We start from the raw sequence: 6,034 nt of genomic DNA on the forward strand, positions 1-6,034 counted from the left end.
TACATTTGGCATTCAAAGTCCTTTATAACCTGCTCCCATTACTTTTCCAGATGTTGGGAATAATCCAGGACTGAGGTTTTTACAAGGCATAAATGGGTATCGGACAAGGAAGCAAGCAAGTAAATGGCATAGAAAAGTATAGACTTGAACTGGTTAAATGTGGGGCTGAGAGAGAGAGGAGAGGAAAGGGAAGTCAAAGTCAGAGAAATGGCCGGAGAAAGTACTGTTGGGGGTGGGGATGGCAGGGAATGAAGGTCAATTTAAGAATGATGAACAGATTGAGTAGGAATAAGATAGAAGGAAGGATGGAACGATAGGAGTTTATGAAAAGATAAAGGAATATGAGGGATCTCTCACATTGATCAAGAGATCAAGGAATTGGAACACTTCTAGGTAATGGTGAAATGTAATTATTCCTTTGTGCAATTGAACCAGAGACAAGGAATATGTCCTCGGATTTAAGGAGCATAAGGAATTAGGAAGTAAAAGTGTTTGAGGGAGTAACAATGAGGGATAGAAATTGGGGAGAGGAAGACTGTGGGGAAAACCTTAGAGTCTATCAAAAACCTTAATTTTACAAAGGAAGAAACTGAGGCCCAAAGAAGTTAAATGATTTGTCCAAGAGCATATAGGTGAGAAGTAACAATGATGAGATTTTTATCCTGCAATGATTTTAAATCCTCTGACTAAAGATACTTTCTCAGAAGTGAAGAGAGTTTCTCCTAATTTAGGACATTATTTTGACTCCCGAAGAGGTATTCCTAAGGTTGTTTTGTCTATATAGGCTGCTACTTATCTTGTTTTCTATTTCCATGTCTTATTTGAGGACAGGACTGGTTTACCAAGCCAGACAGCTATAACCAATAGGAAAACTATAGATTGCTTCAGTGCCTAGCATTAGACTTAAAATCACCTAAATGGAACTTCCCAATTGGAGACCTCTTTGTTAAACTATGGGAGCATTTGCCAAGATATTGAATAATGCAGCAAGAGAGGCAGCTCCTAGAGGGCAGCACTTCTTCATACAACCAAGGATGAGGGAAAGGAACCATTGTATTTCTCTTCATTTTAATTATCTCATTTTGAACTATAACATTTAAGATTATTTCATTGATTGAAGAGAAATTAAACGAGTTCAGCTTGTTCTAACCTCTCAATGACCAGAGTGTCCACTCTCAATCTGAAAAGGTTAGATCTCACTTCACGAAAAGAAAACATAATGCAACTTGGCCCAGAGCTTGGAGTCCTTCAGAAGTATGAACCAAAGTATTCTTTTTTATTTTTTATTTTTAAATATTTTTCCATGTTTCCATGATTCATTTTCTTTCCCTCCCCTCTTCCCTACCCACTCCCAGAGCCAATGAGCAAATCTGCTGGGTTGTACAATTGTTATTACTTGATACCGATTTCCATATTATTCCTTTTTGCTATAGAGCCATCTTTTAAAGCCTAAACCCCAAATCACATCCCCATATATACATGCGATAAGTAATGTCATACGTTCTTCTTTTGCATTTCTACTCCCATAGTTCCTTCTCTCGATATGGTTAGCATTCTTTCCAATAAGTCCTTCGGGAGTTGAACCAAAGTCTTAAAGAAAGCATTATACTGTGCTTTCAGATTGTACCATTTCAGGATGAAGCAAAGCTGGTCTTTCCCATTCCTCTTTTCTGGAATTTCTTTTCAAAGAGCAAGACCTCTTCATCCTGCAGAGAGACAAAATAACGGCTCTCAGCAATCAAAAGTAAAAACTCATCCTACTCAGAAGAAAGGATTCTAGAACCTTGGGAAAAGGCTTGCCTGTGCAAAAACACTTATGTGGCGAATGATGAGTAGAACCATAAGAACTAGATCAGAATAAGACGACACCATCAATTCAGCAAATGATCCATTATTAAGCACCTACTATGTACACGGCACCATAGATAACCAAGAGGGAAAAAAAATCTTGCCCTCGAGAAGTCAACATTCTACCTAGCAGTGGAATTAAAAGGAATGTGATATACACAGAAAGGAATAATTTCATGTCTGTGTATGCTACTGCCCTCTCAGGTGGAACACTTTGTTGAGTTAAGTCTGCTTTGACAGTTTCCCTGTTTAGGGCTAAATATCAGTTCTAAGAGAGTGACTCTGGCTCAGAATTCTGAGGTAGTTGGTGTTCATTTTTAAAGCGACAAAACATGGCACATTAGAAAAATATGGACACGAAACCTATTCTAAAATATAAGGCAAATATAATTTTACCAGATCATAAATAAAAGGTGAGAATTCAAATATTAGTTAAGGTAAGCCTAACTTTTTAGCCAGAACAATAAGAGAAAGCAGGATGAAATATGCTTTCCACAATTCTCCAGAGAGGGTGAAAGGGCATAATTAAATCAAAGGGTATGCACAATTTAGAAATTTTTGGAGTATAGTTCCAAATTTCTTTTCAGAATGGTCAGACCAGTTCTTAACTTCTCCAATAGTTCCCTAATATACTTGTCTTCCCATAACCCCTCTAGCATTGTCATTTTCATTTTTTGTCAGTTTTACTATTTGAATGATATTGAACCTCATAATTATCTTAATTTGCACTCCTCTAATTATTAGTGATTTGGAGCTTATTTTAATATTTTATTTTTCCTGTTACATGTAATAACCATTTTCAGCATATTTCCCAAAATTGCAAAATTTAAATTGTCTCCCTTCCTTTCCCCCTCCCAGAAATACTAAGCAATTTGATCTGGGTTATATACATATTATCTTCACAATAACCCAGTACAGGAGGTATTATTATTATCCCTAGTTTACAGTTGAGGAAACTGAGGCAAACTGTGGTTAAGTGACTTGCCCAGGGTGATACAGCTAGTAAGTGCCTGAGGCTGACATTGATCTTAAACATTCTTGACTTCAAGCCTAACACTAACCACTGCACTAGTTAACTACAATATTCCAAAAGGCAAAAAATATAAACTTATGCCCAAGAGCAGTTTTTCCTGAAAATATGTATATAATTTCTCAGGCAAAATCATGGCTCTTTAATGGAATAGAGGATTTTCAAGTAGTTCTGATGAAAAGACTAGAGCTAAGTAGGAACTCTGAAATACAAACACAAGTGAAAGGGGGGGAAAGGGGTTAATTTATAAAAAGGTAGGACTGGATATATTTAACAATAGGGTCTCCAGGAATTTTAATTTATTCCAAAGAGATTTATTTACAATTTATTTACAAAATAGAGAAAGAGTGAAGTAAGAAAATCAGAGAGAGGTTAGGGTAAGATATCGAACTTAAGCACTAAGCAATTTACTCCCGGTCCCTGGCTCAATCTGGGCAGGGAAAATTAGTTTCAACCAGCCTCAGCAAAGCCAAGGGTCTGGGGAAGTCTCTCCCAAGTGGCTAGTCTCTTCAGAAAATCCAATATGAAAGGAATCAGCCTTTCACTCACCACATCTTGGGTCCAATCAGCAGATTCTGGACTAGCCTCCACTCCAAAGTAAGAAAGAACTGCCAGTAGAACTGCCCTCAGGAAGTTGTCACTCCCTTTTAAAGACACTTTCTCTTTTATCACTTCCTGTGCCTTCCCCTAATTCTATGTCTACCAATCACAGTTGAAGTCCTGCTTTAGGACTGCCCAGGAGGCAGTCAGTCGATTCTGATTTGTCACCCACTATCACACACGTGGGTCACAGACCTCCCCCACTCCAGTGTGAATGGGTTGTTTACACCTTTGGTAGTTTAATCTAAAAATAGGCAGGGGTTACAATTTAACTTTCACAATCAGGGGAGAGTTAATTATTTTCGTTTTTGCAATCATGGGAGAGTTAAATTTAATCTTCACACAAGAATCCAGAAATGCCTAGATTTATTTGAAAAAATAAGAAAAGACTATATAAAGCTAGAGTAGGTTGGCTCAGTAGATGAAGAGCCAGGCCTAGAAATGGGAGGTACTGGGTTCAAATCTGGTCTCAGATACTTCCTAGCTGTGTGATCCTGGGCAAGTCACTTAACTCCAATTGTGTATCCCTTACAACTCTTCTGCTTTAGAACCAATATGAAGTATTGATTCTAAGACAAAAGATATGGGTTTGGTTTTCTTTTAAAGATATAGCAATAGCATTTTAAAAAGAGAAAAAGAGGGGGCAGCTGGGTAGCTCAGTGGATTGAGAGCTAGCCCTAGAGACGGGAGGTCCTAGGTTCAAATCTGGCCTCAGACACTTCCCAGCTGTGTGACCCTGGGCAAGTCACTTGACCCCCATTGCCTAGCCCTTACCACTCTTCTGCCTTGGAGCCAATACACAGTATTGACTCCAAGACAGAAGGTAAGGGTTTAAAAAAAGAGAGAGAGAGAAAAAGAAAGGGGCATCTTTTTAGAACCATCTATTGGGTAATGAGAAAATTAAATGAGAAAAAATAAGAGATCTAACTGTGGCTTGGCTCGATTCTGAATTTTTAGATTAAGAAAAGGAAGGGAAGAAAGAACTACACCATAGCAAAAATGTGAAAGACGGGTAGAAACTGGTTATTTCTCATAATTTAGGCAGGTGAAAAGAACCTGGAGAGAGGGGGAAAGCAGACATCAGATAGACCACAGATCTTATCTGAAATGGAGTAAAAAGGACTGAACACATACGTACACACATATGTAGAAATACTTCATATCCAAGCAGAAAAGAAGTGATAATAAGGGGGGGGGGGGGTGAATTGAAATGCTTGAGAAGGAAAAGTTGCAAGTAAAAGAAGCTTCTTGATCCTGAAGATAGAATTAAAAGGAGGAGAGAAAAAAAAAGAAAAGATGCAACAATAAAAGAATGTCTATCCATTGAGTCATGGCTGAATAAACTGGTATATGAGTATAATGGAAATAGTGATGAAAGAAGTTATTTCAGAGAATTCTGGGTAGCATGTCCTGATGCAGAATGAAATTAATAGAAGCAGAAAAACATTTTATGATGACAATAATCTAAGAAAAAAACTCTTTGAAGTAAGAACTCTAAGCAATGTGTCCAGAGGGCCTAAAATAAAGCATGTACCATCTCCTGACAAAGAGGTTAAGGTCTCAAGGGCAAAAGGAAACCCATTTGTGGGCAGGAACATTGTGTGAATTCATTTTTCTTCACTAGGATTCTTTATTACAAGAGTTTATTTTCTTTCTCTTTAATGGGAAGAGGATTGGGGATGGCGGAGAAAGCACGGGTTACCACTAGTGTGATGTTAAAAAAGAGGACCATGAAACATTTTGCGAAATGTACAGAAGGGAGCAGACAGAAGTACAGAGGGAAGCATCAAAAGGCAGCACAGTTTTGTGAGTAGTTTTGAATTTTAGATAGATAGAAGAACTATCACTACATAGACATATGCATATATGTTGCACATAATCTAGAAAGCAAGCAGTATGAAGTGTAATGCAATTTTCTGTGCAATCCTATTTTTGTATTCTGCTATGTATATTTAAATGCTTTTTATTGGGGGGGTTTAATTCAGAATTAAATAGATAGTGAACAAGCAAACAAAGCTCTATTCCAGGTTCTTTTCTCTTCTCTTTCTACAGCTTCCCTTTTGGTGATCTCACCCACTCCTATAACTTCCACTGTCACCACTCTGCAAATAACTCCCAAGTCTATATTTTTACCCCTAATCTTTTCTCAAAGATTTATTTTAACATTCTCAACTCTTTACCAGACATCTCTACCTGGATGTCCTATTGGTGGCCCTAAAATAACATACCTAAGACTGCTCCTTCCCCCCCCCCCAAAAAAAAACCCTTCCCTCTCCCTCATATGCCTTTGGGCGTATCGTCTTTCTTGTGTGGAATGAACAACCTCCACCCAATCTCCATTTCTTGAGAGTCTTCCTTTCCTTCCACTTAGATGTCACCTTTTCCATGAAGTCTTCCCTGATTCTCCAGGGACAGGTGGGAGAGTAAAACTTCCCACTTGAAATTCTTTGTCTACCTGGATCTCTCCTTTGCGTCTGCCTCCTATTTTGGGGCATAATCATTTTATACTTCCAGTACTTGATATTATTTTACTCATTAAAAGAAGCATTTTATTTT

The sequence above is a fragment of the Monodelphis domestica genome, chromosome 6, assembly GCF_027887165.1.
Source record: "Monodelphis domestica isolate mMonDom1 chromosome 6, mMonDom1.pri, whole genome shotgun sequence".
Taxonomy (NCBI): Eukaryota; Metazoa; Chordata; class Mammalia; order Didelphimorphia; family Didelphidae; genus Monodelphis; species Monodelphis domestica.